We start from the raw sequence: 19,326 nt of genomic DNA on the forward strand, positions 1-19,326 counted from the left end.
ACCAGAGAGATAATCCTGATCAAATTAAAAATCACAGCACACCCCAAAAACTTGTACTTCCAAATAAACCTGTCGGACTATAACCTGGTGTTGTGTGGTTTTTAACTTTGCCCACCCCACCCCAACTCCGGCTCCTCCACATCAGAATCCTGACAGACAGCCCCACTGAAACTGAAGCGCCTGTCAGGTACTTGAGGGAGCCACGGGGGGTGTGGGGGGATGGGGTGGAGTGGTGTGTGGTTTAACCACAGAGTTGAACTGAACTAGAATTTTTAACTGTTGTTGCCATGGAGATAATCCTGAGAGACAGTCTCTATGTAAAGTCACAAATCACAAAGGAAGAAGAATGGGAGCCGTACATCGGACCTGATGCTGCCTAAAGGCGTTTTGCACGTAAAATACCCAGGTAACGACCACGTCTCATCAATAAATACTCAAAGAAGACCTCTCAGAGTTCTGTGCCTTGTAATTCCTATCCAGCAGGGTTCAGGAAGATGAGTACACAGCAGTCAGTCTTCACAATGGAGGATACGAAGAACATGCCAGTAATTGATAAGGAAACTGAGGAAGGTGAGGACCTAGATAATAACCATTATCGTGAAAGAGTTAGAGCTGGGCAAGCTAATGGAGTTAAAGGTACACAAGTCTCATTGCCCTGATGGAATACATCCCAGGATACCAACAGAGTTAGGGGGACAAATAGCAAATGCACTTACTTACTGCATCCTACAGCAGAGACAGGCCCTTTGGCCCAAAATGGCCCATGCCGATCAGAATGCCCATCCATGCTAACCCCATTTCCCTGCACTTGGCCCACCTTCCTCTGAAACTTTGCTATCCATGTATTTGTCCATGTTTTTACATGTTGTTAGTGTACCCGCCTCAACCACTTCCACTGGCAGCTCATTCCATATGCGTACCACCCTCTGTATAAAACAGTTGCCCCTTAGCTTCCCTTTTATTCTTTCTCCTCTAACCTTAAACTGATGCCCTCCAGTCCTTGGTTCCTTGGGAAAAAGACTGAGTGCATTCACCTTACCCACGCCTCGCATGATCTTATACACTTCTATAAAATATTCCCCCTTGGTTTCCTCTGCTCTAAACAAAAAAGCCCTCACTTGTCCAACCTCTCCCTGTAACTCAGATCCCTGAGCCCTGGCATCACCCTTGTAAATTTCTTCTGCACCTTTTTCAGTTTAATAACTGAATAATAATAGTTTAATAACATTGCGTTCATCACTTTTCCAGTGTTTCCCCATGGCGCTGGAACAGACATGACAACGCCAATGGATTACAATCAATGATCAATAACTTACCCCGTTACAACAATCCCATTTTCATAGCTTTTTCCATGATGCAGGTATTCTTTTGTCTTTCTGGTTTCATGGTTAATTGCCCTCATACAAAACCAATCTATGGCTTACCTCTTCCAGGGAAATGTGCCATGATTTTTTAGACTTTCAAGAACCAATGAAATCTCTCTCCACAATCCCCACGCTAACATAGACTTCACTGTCTCAGTACTTTTTTCCCCAATCACACTGAGATTTGAAATATTCGCCCACGGACAGAATGCACCACCTTTCCATCCAGATGAAAAGGCCAATGATATTCAGATCAGCACGGATCAAGTAACTATCAAAACTGAACATGAAGTTCAATTTGAATTTCTCAACTGCAAATCCCCCCTTTCAGTACTCTACAGCAGTGAAAACAGAAAGTGCTGGAAATCCTTAGCAGGTCTGGCAGCATCTGAAACGCTGACAGATGCAGGAAACATTGCAGCCTTGAAGAAGTGGTTAGATTATCACACCAGGCATGTGCGCTTGGTGGCCAGTATGTAGAAGATGGGGACATTGTGTTCAACAGTTTTATACCAGAGACTCTGACCTCATTTGATTCCATGTTTCTCTGCGATTCCCTCTTTTTCGGAAGTAGGCAGGAGTGGGAAGCAGTGGAGAATGTAAATGATGGGTGACCTTCCCAGTGAGAGGATTCGTGTACAGGAGCAGGGATCCCTTTCTGGAAGGGCCTTGGTGAGACCACACCTGAAGTACAGTGTATACCTTTGTTCCCCTTTCGCAAGGAAGGCTCTCCTGGTTATTGAGACAGTAAAGTAGGGTCACCAGCCTGAGTCCTGGGATGTGGAGATAGTTATGGGCTGCAGATGCTGGAAGTCAGAGTTTATACAATGTGGATCTGGGGAAGTGCAGCAGGTCAGGCTGCATCACAGGAGCAGGATGGTTGATGTTTTGGGTCGGAACCCTTTGTCAGCCCTGATGAATAGTCTTGACCTGAAACGTCACCTTTCCAGCCCCATCTTATTCATGCTGGTCATCAAGCACCTATTAATTCTCGTCCCACGTTCTGGCACTCAGCGTGTAACCGATATTGTAGTGCCTGGTGTGATCATCTCAACACTTCTTCAAGGCTGCAATGTTTCCTGCATCTGTCACCATTTCGGATGCTGCCCGACCTGCTGAGGATCTCCAGCACTTTTTATTTTTATTGTGGATTTCCCCCATTTTGCTCAAGCACTTCGAGTCAGAGAGCTGTACAGCTCCATATTTTGCTGACTATAATTCCTGGGATGTCAGGACTGATGGATGAAGAGGGACTCAATCTTCATTTCATCCTCCTTTCCTTTGGCTTTCTGAGCTGCTGACTACATCACTAATCTTCTACCTCCCATTCCCTGTCCTGAATCTGACCCATCTAAGCCTACACTTTAGTTCCCATCCCCCTGTTAGACTCGTTAAAACGACACCAATGGGACTGGCAAAACACTCCACCAGGAGATTTCTCCGAGCTTGCCCAGGGGTAACCGGTCAGGCTGGTACAGGACCCACCCAGAAACGGTCCCAGTGCCGGAAGAATCTAAACCCTTCTCTGGTCCAACATTTCGCCAGTCACACGTCCAACTGATCTGTCCTCTTATTCCTGCTCTCACGAGCACATGGCACTGTGAGTAAGTCTGACATTATTTTATTTCAGGAGCTACATTTTACTGTATCCCTGATCTCCCTATATCCAGCTTTCAGGATCTCATCCCTTTGTTAAGTGATGTCATTGGTATCGGTGTGTTCCACAACCACTGACTTTACCCTCCAGCTGCTCCATGATAATCGCGGATCCTGGCACCAGGGAGGTAACATACCATCCTGGATTCATGTCTGTGGCCACAGAAGTGCCAGCCTGTACCCCTGACCATTGAATCCCCTGTCACTATAGCCCTGCCACTGTCTTTCCTCCGGTTCTGTACAGCAGAGCTATCTGTGGTATCATGAACCTGGCTGTTGCTGATTTCCCGAGAAGCCACTCCACGCATTCACCCCCAACAGAATCCCAAGCAGGATTCAGTATCTTTTTGAGAAGTGGATGATCACTGGGGATTCCTGCACTGCCTTCCTGAGCCTTTTATTTGGTTTGATGGTCACCCATTCTCTTTCTGCCTGTGTAACCCTCACCTACAGTGTGACAAACTCACTAAACGTGCTGTCCATAATATTCTCAGATGACTCCACAATGAGTCCACTCATAACTCCAGGTCTGAAAAGCAGTTTCCCAGCAGCTGTAGGTGGGCCCACTTCCTGCACACATAGCCATCAGGGACACTGAAAGTATCCCTTATTTCCCACATTGTACAAGAGGAGCACACCACAGGTCTGAGGGCTCCTGTCACAACGTCTCTCTAGATTCAGCTAATTACTCCCATTAAGAGAATTTAAAAGAACTTTCAACCTTCCTTCACTTCAAACATTTCCATTATACATCAAAAGCCCCGATCTTTATTTAAGCTCATACATCATATTTCAAAAACTTAACAAATACTCTGCAGATATCACTTACAAATTGGCTGTTCCCATTGGGACCATGTGAATTTCTCAATGGCCTGAACTAAACCAGAGTTTCAGCTTCAACTTCTCCCTGTCTCACCTCCCTCTGTTTACACCCAACTCCAAAACGCACTCATTAAGTCAAGCAACACTCAGTGCAGCCCTGTCATTTTCATTGTCTGCTCACACCTACACTGCCCTCAGCATCCTGTCCTGTCCCTATGCATCGCAATGGGAGCTCAGGAACTGCATCTCATCTTTCAGCTCAGCCCTTTGTAACCCCAGCGTCAACATGGACCTCAGCAATTTCTGGATGAACAGACAGTTGTCAGAACCTGGAACATTCCACCTGAAAATGTGCTGGAATTTGAGTTCACAAAGAATTTTAATGAGAATTTTGCAGGGAGTTGAAAATTAGGAGTTTACAGGTTAACATCATGAAGTGAGTGATTGGGACTAAATCTGACAGTTCCTGCAAAGAGACTAGGTATAATTTAGATAATTCTGTGCTCCCACTCAGGCCAAATCGCCCATGGGGGATTCAACCACAAATGTGAACATCTTTCTGCATTTTGCTTTACAAAAGTATTGAAGATATTTTACCAGAGACAGAACAGACAACCCTTTCTCCTTCCACAGTAAAATGCTCATGATATTCAGAGCCTGATGACTCCGCTGAGTGCAGAAATCTGCTTTTTTGAAATCCCGTCCTCAATTATTCTCATTTAATATCCCATAAAGAGAATTCACAAAACAAATCTCAGCCAGTGCAGGATGAATTGGAAAGACAAATATTTCTCCGGTATGTGTCTGATGTGTAAATGCTCCTCTTTCAAATCACCCCTCCCCCACCCAGGAAGAGGACATGTCCATGCACCTTGCTGTACCGTGCCCCCAGTAAAAATGGCGGCCATAACCCAGGACCTATCACTGACTGAGGCCCACAACCGTTTTCCCATTTGCTGTAAACATGGGACCAAGAGTTTCTAATTCAGGACTAACATCCTGTACAGACGTGTAAATAAAACCTCCCAGTCTAAACTGAATCATTTTCTCCCGGTTTCCGCTGCCAATCCCCCTTCCCAGTTTCCGGCTCCTGCACACAACAAGGGCCATTCCGGGTCCAGTAACCCTTCCTCAGAACCGATGGCAGCTGGGAAAATTAGACTCCCTACAGTGTGGAAACAGGCCATTCGGTCCAACAAATCCACACTGACACTCCGAAGAGTATCCCACCCAGACCCATTCCGCTACTCTGTTACTCTAAATTTCTCCTGAACAACGCACCTCACCTACACATCCCTGAACACGACGGGAAATTTAGCTTGGTCAATTCACCTAACCTACACGTCTTTGGACTGCAGGAGATAGGGGTAAAAGAGTAAATAATAGGTGGGATGGAGCGACCCTTCAACAACTTGTCAACATTTACTCATCTCCTCTCCCCGACCTTATCTCAGATCCAACCCTCCAACTTTTCACCGCCCTCAAACTGTCCCATCTGTCCATCTTCCTTCCCAAATATCCACTCCACCCTCTCACCATTACCTCCACCTGCATTTCCCTATTGCCTTCCCAACGACCTTCCCACCAGCCCTACACACCCATCCTATTATCTGTCCTCTTCCCCACCCTCACATTCCTGAAGAAGTGCTTAGGCCCAATATGTCAACTCGCCTGCTCCTTGCATACTACCTGACCTGCTGTGCACATCCAGCGCCACACTTTAACACAAGCTGGAAGAACATCACCTCATCTTGTACCTGGGGACCCTTCAGCCCTCTGGCCTCAATATTGGATTCCATAATTTTAAGTCCTAAGCCTCCTACGTACTAGTGTCCTAGCCCCCATCCCATAGACCAGGCCCTGTTATTACATCGCCTGCAATTACACACTACCTATGGTTAGTCACTAACAGTCTCCATAAACAGCTATTCACCCTCCCCCAGCCAGATCGTTATGCACTCATTTGTCCAACTGCTCCCATCACGTTCTTTGGAATCTATCACCACCTATCATTTACACCTTAAACCCTACCTTCTGCATATAAACCAACATTGTTTCTCAGGAACATCAGTTCTGACAAAGGGTCATTGGATCAGAAATGTTAACTTTGACTTCTCTTCACAGATGCTGCCAGACCTGCTAAGCATTTTCAGGATCTTCTGGTTGTTGTTTCTGATTCACAGCATCCGCAATTCCTTTGGTTTTCATTTACTGGGAGTTTATAATTCAGGTCTAGCAGCCTGCATCGTGGGTTTATCAACCCACCTAGTACACAAACTCAATTTCTCTCCCAGTCTCTGCTGTCTCTCCCACTCTCTTCACACTCACTGGGTCCCCCCTCACAGTGACATTGCACCTGCACAGCTCATGGTCACGTGTTGGCCTGCTGGCCACACCCCTCATTCACTCCCATTGGCGGGAGGATTACACCAACTCCCCTATTGGTCTGAAGCTGCCATCAATCAGCCGGGTCCCTTTGTGACTTGAGTGGTAGGAGGCTGAGGGGTGACCTCAGAGGTTTATAAAATCATGAGGGGCCTGGATGGGATACAGAGACAAGGCCTTTTCCCTGGGGTTAGGAAGTCCAGAACGAGGGGGCATAGGTTTAAGGTGAGAGGAGAATGATATAAAAGAGACCCAAGGGGCAACTTTTTTCATGTGCGTGTATGGAATCTACTGTCAGGGAAGTGGTGACAGCTGGTATAGTTCCACCATTTGAAAGGCAGCTGGATGGGTATATGAATGGGAAGGGCGTAGAGTGATATGGGCTAACTGCTGTCACATAGGACTAGATTAGATTGGGATATCTGGTCGGTGTGGACAGGTTTGACTAAAGGGGCTGTTTCCTTGCTGTACATGACTGTGGCTCTGCCCTGGGATGAGCTTCATCATTCAGTGAATGGGGCAGTATCACAGAGCCCAGGGCCTGGGGGTTATTCAGCCCATTGGGGCTGTACTCTCTCCATCTGGAGATGCTGCCAATCTGCCCTTTCTCCACTCCCATTTACCAGTAGCCCTCCACATTTATCCTCAAATAGTTAAATTCCAAATCTTTTTTGAAAATAACAAAAGCTGCATCTAGCTGTGGTTCAAGCTTTTCCAGATGCTCAGAACCTACTGAGTAAAATAACCTTCACATTTTTAACCTGCATTATTTGCCAATTACCTGAAAGTAGTTACTAAAAATTGTGACAATAAATTCTCTCAGTGTTTCTGTAAATTAAATATCCTGGAAACAAATCTGTTTCTGGTTGAAATGACTGATTAAGCTTCTCAGCTCCAAGGAGAATTGTCAGGTCTTTTGCTAGCTCTCCATAAAAGAGAAATCTATCTTAATTTGAATTTATTAGTGTCATAGAGATGCACAGCACAGAAACAGACACTTGGGTCCAACTAGTCAATGCCGCCCAGATATCCTAAATTAATCTCGTCCCATTTGCCAACACTCGGCCTATATCCTTCTAAACGTTTCCTAAACACGTACCCAATCAGATGCCTTTTAAATGTAATCCTACCAGCCTCCACACTTCCTCTGGCAGCTCATTCCATACACGTACCATATTCAGCTTGAAAACATTGCTCTTTAGATCGCATTTAAATCTTTTCCCTCACACCTCACGTCTGTGCTCTCTGGTTTTGGACTCCCCTAACCTGGGAATAAGACCCTGGCCGTTCACCCTAACCATGTCCTTCACGATTTATCAACCTCGAAGGTCACCTCTCAGCATCCGATGCTCCAGTGAAAACAGCCCGAGCCTATTCAGCCTCTCTGTATGGGTCAAACCCTCAACCCTAGAAACATCTTTGCACACCTTTTCTGAATCCTTTCATGTTTTATTATATCATTCCGATAGCAGGGAGCCTAGGACTAAAATCAGAATTCCAGAAATGGCTGAATCAATGTCCTGTACAGCTGCAAAATAATGTCGCAACTCCTATACATAATGCACAGACCAATAAATGCAAGTTAACCAAATGCCTTCTTCACCACCCTGCCTATTGTACTTTCAAAGAACTATGAACCTGCACTTCAACATCTCTTTGTTCAGCAACACTCCCCAGGCCCTTCCCTGATTTGTTTTTCCAAAATGCAGCACCTCACATTTATCTGAATTCCACTCCATCTGCCACTCCTCAGCCCAGTTGTTTGAAGTCTCATTGTTCTCTGAGGTTACTTTCTTCCCTGTCCACTGCATCTCCAATTTTGGTGTCTCTGTAAAGTCACTAATCATAGCTCCTATATTCACATAGAAATCATTTATATAAATGATGAAAAGCAGTGGACCCAACACCAATCCTTACACCATATTGCTCATCACAGATCTCCAGTCCGAAAAGCAACCCTTCACCACTATCCTCTGTCTCCAATTTTCCAGCCAATTTTGTATAATTTGTTAACCAGTCTGTTATGTTGAACCTTGTTGAACGTCTTTCTGAAGACCAAGTTAGTGATTTCCATGCACAAAGCCATGCTGACTATCCGTAATTATTTCTTGCCTTTCCAATTACATCCAAATCCTGTCCCTGAGAACCCTTCCAGCAACTTGCCTGACTTCAGGCTCATCGGTGTATTGTTCCCTGGACTTTCCTCATCACCTTTCTCAAATAATGGCACCCGTCTTACAGCACATCACCTGTGGTTATTGGTGATACAAATATCTCAGCGAGGGGCCCGGCAATCACTTCCCTATCTTCCCACAAAGTTCTGGGACACACCTGATCAGGTCCCAGGGATTTATTCAGCTTTATGTATTATAAGATATCCAGTACCTCATTCTCTGTAATATGGACACTTGTCAAGTTATCACTATTTATTTTTCCAAACTGTCTCACTTCCACATCCTCTAAGTAAAAGCTGACATGAAATCCTGCCACCTCCGATGGTTCCACAGACAGCCTTGCTGATCTTTGAGGGTCCCTAATCTCTGCCTGGTTACTCTTTTGTCCTAGGTGTATTTGTCGAATCTCTTTGGGTTCTCCCTTAAACCTATTTCCCAAAGCTATCTCATGTCCCCTTTTAGCCCTCATGGTTTCCCCCGACTATACTCCTACTGCCCTTTTACTCCTGGAGGGATTCACGCAAACCCTGTAACTGCCATATCCCTCCTTCATTTTCTTGACCAGGCCCTCAATTTCTCTCGACAGGCAGCATTCCTTACACCTCCCAGCCTTGGCCTTAACAGGAACATACTGTCTGTGTACTCTCGTTGTTGCAGGCCTATGGATGCAATGGCAGATGAGGACATAGAAGCATTCTCAGTAAAGAGGTAGTGTTGGGAAAGATAACAGCCGAAAGGTAGATGGGTCGTCTGGCCGTGATGGAGTGCATCCCAGGAGACTATAACAGATGGCAGAGGCTAAATAGCAAACGCACTCGTGATAATTCACTAAAATGTGCTGGACTCTGGGACGGTTCTGACAGATTAGATAGCTGCAGATGTGATGCCAATATTTTTAAATGGACCTGTTAGCATAACATCTGTAGTGGGGGAAATGCTCGATCTCTCAAGGAAGAAATAGTGAGCTATCTGGATAGAAATTGTCTCAGAGCAGACACAGCATCGATTCATGAAAGGTAGACAACACTAAGCTGAGTGGTAGAGCAATGTGTGCAGAGGCCACTGTAAGTCTGCAGAGGGATACGGATAGGTTAAGTGAGTGGGTAAGGGTCGAACAGATGGAGGACAATGTTGGGAAATGTGAGGTCCTCCATTTTGGTCGGACTAACAGCTAACTGATGAAATGGTGAAAACTTGCAGCAGGCTGCTGTACAGAGGGAGCTGGGTTTTCTTGTGCATGATTCACAGGAAGTTGGTTTGCAGGTGCAGCAGGTAAATAAGACAGTGAAGGGAATATTGTCCTTCATTGCTAGAGGGATGGTTATGCTGCAGCTGTACAGGGTGCTGGAGAGGCCACACCTGGAGTACTGTGTACAGGTTTGGTCTCCTTACTTCAGGAAGGATGTACTGGCACTGGAGAGGGTGCAGTGGAGGATCACTAGTTTGAGTCAGGATTTCAGAGGGTTGGCGTATGCAGAGAGATTGAGAAAACTAGTTCTATACTCATTGGAATTTCGAAGTATCGGGGGGTTGGATAGGAAAAAAATTGAAATTATTAAGGGAGTAGATAAACTTGAAGCAGGGAGGTGATTTCCACTGGGGACAGAGCAAACTAGGGAGCAGAGAGTCAAAATAAGGGGATATCAGATTTAGGACTGAGATCAGGATGGACTTCTTCAGATAAATCTGTGAATCTGTTGAATTTGCTGCTGAGTGCAGCAGTTGACGTTATCAACTTGACTATCGTTAGGTCAAAAGGTAGATTTGTGAACAGGAAAGGAATTAAGGGTGATGGTGAGAGAACAGGACAGTGGAGCTGAGGCCATGAAAAGATCAGCCCTGACCTTATTGAATGGTAGAGCAGGCCCGAGGGGCCAGGGAGCCTACTCCTGCTCCTCTTCCTTCTGTTCTTTTGTTCCCACTTTCCAGCCATCCCTTTACCTGGGAATAGCAAAGAAATATTGAAGGTTCTCGCCTTGTACCGTCAAAATTCGCCTTTGTCCAATTTAGAACACCGTTTAGATCTGGTTTATTATTTTCTGTAACTATTTTAAAACTAGTAGAATTATCAGAGAATCCTGACAGTGTGGAAGCAGGCCATTCGGCCCATCACATCCACACTGACCCTCAAAGCCTCCTACCTTAAACCTGTAACGCTGCATTTCCCACGGCTAATCCACCTAGCCTGCACATCCCTGAACAATATGGCCAATTCAGCCTGGAATATCCACCCAACCTGTATATCTTTAGATAGTGGGAGGAAACCACAGCAAACAGACGAAACCCACGCAGGTAATAACAACAAGGTGATCATCCCTTTCTTATTTCCCAGGTCAACCTAAGTAACTTCGCTGGACGTAATCTCAGAATATCCTCCCTCAGCACAACTGTAATGCTATCCCTAATCAAAAAGGCCACTCCGCCCCCTCTCATGTCCCCCTTTCTATCCTTCCTCTTGCATCGATACCCCGGAACATTACGCTGCCAGTCCTACCCATCTCTGAGCAACGTTTCTGTAATACCCATGATATCCCAGTGCCACATTCAAAACCATACCCTGAGCCCATCTGCCTTCCCTGTCAGGCCTCTTGCATTGAAGTAAATGCAGTGAAACTTGTCAGTTCTACCTGGTTCTGTGCCTTGCCCTTGCCTGCCTTGACCGCCTGACTTCTGAACTGTACCAGCCTCAGACTTACCTCTTTTCTCACTATCTCTTTGAGTTTACCCACACTCCCTCACTGGTTTAATGACTCCTGAGTAGCACGAGCAAATCTCCCTGCTTGGATATCAGACACCTTCCAATTCAGGTACAATCCATCCTTCTTATGCACATCAACTCTACTCAAGAGGAGATTACAATGATCAAAACATGTGAATCCTTCTGCCCTATACCAGCTCCTTAGCCAATCATTCATCTCCTCCATCCTGCTATTCCTAGTCTCACGAGCATGGAGCACCTGGAGTAATCCACATATTATGACCGAGGACCTGGTTTATTATACTCCAGGCTAATTTGCTATATTCTCTCATCAGGCCATTTATCTTTTCCCCTTCCTTTTTCATTGGTACCAATGTACAATGACCTCCCACTGGTCATTCTTTCCTTTGAGAATATTCTGCTACCTGTCCGAAACATCCTTGACCCTGGCACCAGGGAGGTATCACCCCATTCTGATGTCTCACTGTTAGCTGCAGAAACAGCAGTCTGTGCCCGACTAGAAAGTCCCTTATCATCCTTGAGCGTTTGGAATCTGATAGACCTCTCATTATAGTGGAGCCAATCTCAGTAACAGTAACTTGGCTGTCAGTGCAACATTCCCTGGAAGTCTATGACAACCTACATTATCCAAAACAGTAAACATGTTTGAGATGGGGATAGCCACAGGAGACTCATGGCTGAAAAAATGTGTTGTTGGAAAAGCGCAGCAGGTCAGGCTGCATTAAAGGAGCAGGAGAATTGACGTTTCTGGCACAAGCCCTTCTTATGCTCGAAACGTCGATTCTCCTGCTCCTTGGATGCTGCCTGACCTGCTGCGCTTTTCCAGCAAAACATTTTTCAGCTCTGTTCTCCAGCATCTGCAGTCCTCACTTTCTCCACAGGAGACTCCTGCTCTACCTACCTCCCTCTCCTACCTTTCCGAGAGGTAACCCATCTACCTGACTGTATCGGCAGTTTTCCGGCCTGAAACTGCCACCTATCACACATCCTGACTCTTGTAAATTCTTCATTACCATTAAGTACTGCTCCATCTGATCCATGTGATCCAAGAGGACTTGCATCACTTCCTGCAGGCTATCATCAGGATCATTCAAACTCCCCCTACTCTCCTCCAGGAAGTGCACATCACTGTACGAATGGCCATCTCTGCACCTTAATCTGTAGATCCAGAAAAAGGCAGAGTCTTACAGCTTTACAAAAGACTACTCTCGAATACATTGGTACCTGTATTTTATATTTAAAACATTCAACCAAAAGATCATAACAGAGGCATTTAAACTAGTAAACACTCACCCTACTGAATGTTTTACTTTTTACAATCCGCAACAGAGTAAGATTTACCTTTTAAGAGACTGAAACCCACTGAGCTGATCCCCGGCTGCGAGTCACAGACATACAGCACGGAAACAGACCCTTCAATCAAACTCGTCCATACCGACCAGATATCCGAACCTAATCTCGTCCTATTTGCCAGCACTTGGTCGATATCCCTCTAAACCCTTCCTATTCATATACCCATTCAGAAGCCTAATAAATGATGCAATTGTACCAGCCTTCACAACTCCCTCTGGCAGCTCATTCCATAAACGCACCACTGTCGCATGAAAAAGTTGCCCCTTAGGTCCCTTTTATATCTTTCCCCTCTCGCGCTAAATCTATGCCCCCTCGTTCTGGACTCCCCCACTCCAGTGAAAATACCTTGTCTATCTATCCGATCCATGCTCATGATTTTATAAATCTCGGAGATCACGCCTCAGCCTCTGACACTCCAGGGAAAACAGCCCCAGCCTGTACAGCCTCTCCCTATATCTCAAACCCTCCAACCCTGGCAATATCCTTATAAATCTTCTGTGAACCTTTCTAGTTACACAACATCCTTCTGACAGGTGGAGAACAGAATTGCGCAGAATATTGCAAGAGTGGCCAAACCAATGTCCTGAACAGCCGCAACATGACCTCCCAACTCTCTTACTCAATACTCTGGCCAATAAAAGAAATCATACCAAACACCTTCACGATCCTATCTACCTGCGCCTCTACTTTCAAGGAGCTATGAACCTGCACAACAAGGTCTCTTTGTTCAGCAACACTCCCCAGGACCTGACCATGATGTGTATCAGTCCTGCTAAGCTTTGCTTTTCCAAAATAGAGCACCTCGCACTTATCTGAATTGAACTCCATCTGCCACTTCTCAGCCCATTTGCCCATCTGATCAAAATCCCATTGAAATCTGAGGTAACCTTCTTCACTGTCCACTACACCTCCAATTTTGATGCCATCTACAAACTTACTAACAATACCTCCTGTGTTCACATCCAAATCATTTATATAAATGATGAGAGGTAGTGGACCCAGCACCGATCCTTGTGGCACTCCACTAGTCACAGGCCTCCAATCTGAAAAATAATCATCCATCACCACCACCCTATGTCTTCTGCCTTTGAGCCAGATCTATATCCAAATGGCTACTTCCATGAGATCTAACCTTGCTAACCAGTCTCCCATGGGGAACCTTGTCGAATGCCTTACTGAAGTCCATATAGATCACATCTACTACTCTTCTCTCATCAATCCTCTTTGTTACTTCTTAAAAACCAGATCAAGTATGTGACACATGATTTCCCATGCAGAAAGTTATGCTGACTATCCCTAATCAGTCCGTGCTTTTCCAAATACACGCAAATCCTATCGCTCAGGGCTCCCTCCAACACCTAGTCTAGCACAGCGTCTGTAGTTCCCTGGCTTGTCCAAACCACCTTCGTTAAATAGTAGCACCATATTAACCAACCCGCAGTCTTCTGACACCTCAGCTGTGACTATCAATAATACAAAAATCTCAGCAAGAGGCCCAGAAATCACTTCCATCGCTTCCTACAGAATTTTTTGGATACACCTGATCAAAGCCTGGGGATAGATCCACCTTTATGCATTTCCAGACATCCAGAACTCTGCAGTATGGACATTTTTCAAGATGTAACCATTTATTTCCCCACATTTTACATCTCCCGTGTCCTTCTCCACAGTAAATACTGATGCAAAATATTGCATCTTGATAAAACAAACAAGGGCAGGACTTACACTAATTAAAAGTAAGGCTTTGAGTAGTGATATGGAACAAAGAGACCGAGGGGTTCAGGTTTTCTTAGTCTGTGTCACATGCAGACAGGGTGGTTAAGAAGGTGGTTAGCACACTTACCTTCATTGCTCAGACCTCTGAGTACCGGAGTTGGGAATTTAGGTTGAGGCTGTACAGGATGTTGGGGAGGCCTCTTCTGGAATACTGCGTCCAGTTCTGGTTGTGCTGTTATAGGAAGGATATTATTAAATCGGAGCGGATTCGGAAGAGACTAACCGGGATGTTGCTGTGAATGGAGGGATTGTGTCACAAGGAGAAGCTGGATAGGCTGGGATGCTTTTTCACTCAAGCGTAAGAGGTGGTGGGGGGGGGGGGGGTGGAATTCAAGACCTGGGTGCATACAATTTGAAAATAGATGAGAAAGGTTTGAAAAACTAATTGGGGATTTGTTTTTACTTTTACATGTGTGAAGTGAACTCCCAGAAAAAGAGGCAGCTGTGAATACAATTACAATGTTTAAAAGACATTTAGACAAGTCCATAAATAGGAAATGTTTGGATGAATGTGGACCAAGCGGAGGCAGGTGCGATTAGATTAGTTGGGAATTATGGTCGACACGGACTGGTTTAACCACAGGGTCTGTTACTATGCTGTATCACTTTATGACTAATTCTCGCTATCTCTGTGAATTCCTCCATCCTCACAACTCCCCAGATCTCTGTCACCTCATCCAGACTTAACTCTTCCTTATCTCTAGAAGTCCTCTCTAGCCTCAGAACCATCACTATCTCTGGTATCACAAACATGTCAATCTCTATAACATCCTCCAATCTCCTCCTGTCTCATCACCCTCACGATCTCTAATCTTGACAACCTCCACAAATCTGTCCTTCTCCACAGTAAACACTGATGCCACTCGTTTAGTATCCCCCCAACAACCCCATCTCCTGCGTCTTCACACATAGGCTGCCTTGCTGATCTTTGAGGTGGCCTATTCTCTCTCTAGTGACCCATTTGCTCTTAATGTATTTGTAAAAACCCTTTCCCTATTCGCCAAAGCGGTCTCCTGTCCCCTTTTAGCCTTACTGATTTTACCCTTAAGTATACTCCTCTTGCCTTTATACTCGAAGGATGTTTGTGATTTGTTGGATTGGAATAAATGCAAAATATTACATCTTGGTAAAACAAACGAAGGCAGGACTTACACTGATTAAAAGTTGGGCCTCGGATAGTGATATGGAACAAAGAGACCGAGGGGTTCAGGTCTTTGAAGTATGTGTCACATGCAGACGGGGTGGTTCAGAAGGGCTTTAGCACATTTGCCTTCATTGCTCAGATCTTTGAATATAGGAGTTGGGACGTTATGTTGAGGTATTACAGGATGTTGGGGAGGCCTCTTCTGGAATACTGTGCCCAGTTCTGGTTGTGCTGTTATAGGAAGGATATTATTAAATTGGAGCAGGTTCAGAAGAGATTTACCAGAATGGTGATGGGAACAGAGGGATTGAATTATAAACAGAGTCCTGATAGGCTGGGTCCCTTTTCACTGGAGCACACAGGAGGCTGAGGGGTGACCTGATTAGAGGTTTATAAAATCCTGAAGAGTTTCGGTGATGTGAACAGCAGGTGCCCTTTCCAGGAGGGGACGCAATTCAAGACTGGGGACATACTTTTTAACGTGAGAAAAGGAAGGGTTTAAAAAGAAGTTCCGGATTTATATTTTGTTTTTGCACAGAGAGTGGTTCACATGTGGAACAAACTTGCAGAGGACGTGATAGATGTGAATACAATTACAATTTCAGGGTGGCACTGTGGCTCAATGGTTCGTGCTGCTACCTCTCAGCGCCAGGGACACAGGCTCAATTCCTGTATTGGGTGACTGTCCATGTGGAGTTTGCATATTCCTCCCCATGACAGCATGGGTTCCTCCAGGTGCTCCCGTTTCCTCCCACAATCCACAGATGTACAGGGTAGGTGAACTGGCCGTGCTCAATTGCCCATAGTGTTCAGGAATGATTGGGTTGAGTGAATTAGTCAGGGGTAAATGTAGAGCAAGAGGGTAGGGGAATGGGATTCTAATAGGAAAAAAAACATTTGGACCCGTATATCAATAGGGAGTGCTCGGATGGACTTGGACCAAGTGGAGGCAGGTGCGATTAGTTCAGTTCGAATTTATGGTCGACACGGACTGGTTAGACCACAGGGTCTGTGTCGATGCTGTGTAACTTTATGACTCGTTATCTCTGTAAATTCCTCTATGTTTGGAACTCTCCCTATCAGTGCCACCTCATCCAGCCTTACAAATCCTCCACATCTCTATAATTCCACTCCAGCCTCAAAATCCAAAAACCTCTATCACAAATATTTCTATCTCTGTAATATCCCCCATCCTCACAATCCTTTCCAACTTGCATCTCCTCCAGCTTCATTATCATCCCCATGTCTAATCCCCTCCAGTCTCTCAAAGCTCTGCTATATCTGCCTTTCGTTATTTCCAGCTTTCAGGATGCCCAATGTTTATTTCTCACTTGATGATGGCCCTTTCCAATTCCTGCGCTGAGCTTCTGAATTTCCTCTTAAAACTCTGCATCTCACGTTTCTCCCAAAAACATTGACCAATCACGTGCCATCTATTCTAGTATCACCTTTTCTGACCTGATGTCCAATGGAGCCTGTCATATTCCTATAATAAACATCTCAGCGGTCTACAAGACAGAAAAACGCTCTAGTGGTACATTGGGTCTGTGAGAAAGAAAACTTTCTTTCATACTGTTGAGGGCTGCACTGATGCAGGCAAGTGGAGAATGTTCCAACACGATCCTGATGCGTGCCTTATAGAGAGCAAACAGACACTGGGGAATCAGGGGTTTGGGAAAACTGAGATTGTTCTCCTTGTAGCAAAGGAAATTGAGGGGAGCTGAGAGACAAGTGCTTACAAAACATATACATCAGGATGTTAAACCTTACACTCATCAATTCATCATAAATGGATTACTGGACACATATTGAAGATTTCGGGGAGATCGATTGACAGGACGGTTTGATTCAAAGGAGAATTTTTATGCAGAAAATGGAATTGAGCTGGAACAAAATACTCACACACAGTGCAAATATCCAGGTCCTGATGAATGGAGTAATTCAATCAGAGTTTGGCGTTACAATTACTGAGATTGACATCTGAATATCCACCTGTAGTATCCTGTAATACAAGTTTATAAAATCTGTCACTGTCAGGTCAGGTTAGAAACTCACACCATCCCCTCCTCCTGGTCCAGGATGACTGTACACATCACCCCTTGTGGAGACCAGTAGTCAGCTCAGGGGGAAATCTGTGTGGGTTTCTATGAGTTTCCACCTTGGGACTTCATGTGACTGAACAGGGCAGATCTTTGACACATGGGAGAGAATGTTCCAAGAGTCAGTGAGATGCGGACAGCAGGATTTTCTTCCTTTTCTTTCCTTCCGTGCTGCCGCTGTGCCTCATCAATAAGACATGGAGGGTGAAAGTCTCATGCAGCTTGATGGGCAAGTTCTGACCAATGGGCAGCAAGATATTCCCAATCCTTCCAAAGAGTCTCTCTGAAAAGACAGCAACTCAGCATGCTTCACACTGCCCGGTGCTCCCTGGAAAGGTTGAGAAGAATGAGGGGGGAATCTCCGAGAAAATGCAGACCAGTATACTTCCAAAAGGATTATAAACTGTTTACAGAGAGGGATTCGTTGGAGAAGTGGACACCAAGTTGGCAAATGGCGCATAACTTGGGATAATGTGAAGTTGTTCATTTTGGAGGAGTTAATAAAAGAACAGAGGACTATTTAAATGGTAGAAATGTAGAAACCTGCAACACAAAAGAGACCAGGAGGTAATTGTGCAGGAAACACAGAAAGCCAGCACACAGTTACAACAGGTCATCAGGAAGGGAGATGAAACGTTGTTCCTTGTTTGAAGGGATTTGCAGTATAAGAGTTTGGAGTATATACCTGAGAGCAACTTTATAAAGTGCGAGTGAGACTACATATGGAGTAATGAGAGACATTTTGGACCCTTTATATAAGGAAAGACATCACTTCATCGGAGGCATTTAGAGAAGATTGACTGGGATGATCCCTGGTTTGCAGGGACTCCCTTTTAAGAAAAGGCTGAAGAAGTTGGGACTCGACTCACTGGATTTGGGGGAGAATGAGAGGGGATCTTATTGAAACACATTGGCTTATTAAGGGGTATAAAAGGGTAAATACTGAGAGGATGTGTCCCATCATGAGGGAACCTGGAACCAGACTCTGGGGCAGTTGCAGAATCAAGGGTTCTGTTTTAGATTTGTCAACTTTAATGCAACACAGACATGGGTAAGGGGTTTCAGTAGCAATGGAGCTGGGGTGAGGTGGAGAAAAATAACATTTTAGAGATTGGAGTTCCTGGTGTTTGCGATTGTGTAGATGTCTGATCAGAAGGTCACCTTGGGGTCAGAATATGAGAGCAATATTGTGAAGTCCTGCCTCAGGCATTTCCCAGTAAGAGGGATGGGCTCAGCAATAAGGGAAAGGAATTTGTAATAGCAACTGAAGGCAATGGGTTTAACCATTGCAGTGTTTCATTGGAGGAAATTGCAGCCAATCGAGTGGTAAGCAGTTTGATGAATGAGTAACAGTGGAGCAATGGAGAGGGATGATAGGGAGAGAGAGCTGGGCATTGTCAGTCTACATGGGAAACCAATACGATGTCACCTCCTGGCAGTATGTAGGTGAGATACAGGAGGGCACAAAGATAGATCCTGGATGGACACCACATATGAGGAATCCAGAAAGGAAAGGGAGAGTGGAGATGGAGCAGGACCTTGACGTCAAACATTAGTTCTTAGCAGAATTGGAGAGAAGGACATAACCAGAAAAGACAGACAGAACAACGAACAATATTTGTGAATGGGTGAGGGGGAGTGATGAGGAGGGGCCCGACTCAAAACTGCTATTCCTACATCAGTGACATCACCCAACTCCACCCTAGTCTCAGCTCATTTACTGAAATACTCGTGCATCCTTGTGTTATCTCCAGACTTCGTTCTCCAAACACACTCCTGGCCAGCCTCCCACATTCAAATTACATATAATCTCAAGAGTATCGAAAACCCTACT

General features: G+C 45.1%; 1 long non-coding RNA gene across 2 annotated transcripts in view; it reads right to left on the reverse strand.

The window, feature by feature from the left end:
• The window catches only part of LOC140471537 (uncharacterized), a 49,649-nt gene that overhangs the window by 21,481 nt on the left and 8,842 nt on the right, over nucleotides 1-19,326 (reverse strand). For both annotated transcript variants that reach the window (XR_011957075.1, XR_011957074.1), the window contains exons 3-4: nucleotides 17,296-17,395; nucleotides 14,317-14,421 (exon numbers count right to left, since the gene is read on the reverse strand). This is a non-coding gene — a long non-coding RNA (uncharacterized lncRNA). The remainder of the gene's footprint in view (nucleotides 1-14,316; nucleotides 14,422-17,295; nucleotides 17,396-19,326) is intronic.

The sequence above is a fragment of the Chiloscyllium punctatum genome, unplaced genomic scaffold (assembly GCF_047496795.1).
Source record: "Chiloscyllium punctatum isolate Juve2018m unplaced genomic scaffold, sChiPun1.3 scaffold_101, whole genome shotgun sequence".
Lineage (NCBI taxonomy): Eukaryota > Metazoa > Chordata > Chondrichthyes > Orectolobiformes > Hemiscylliidae > Chiloscyllium > Chiloscyllium punctatum.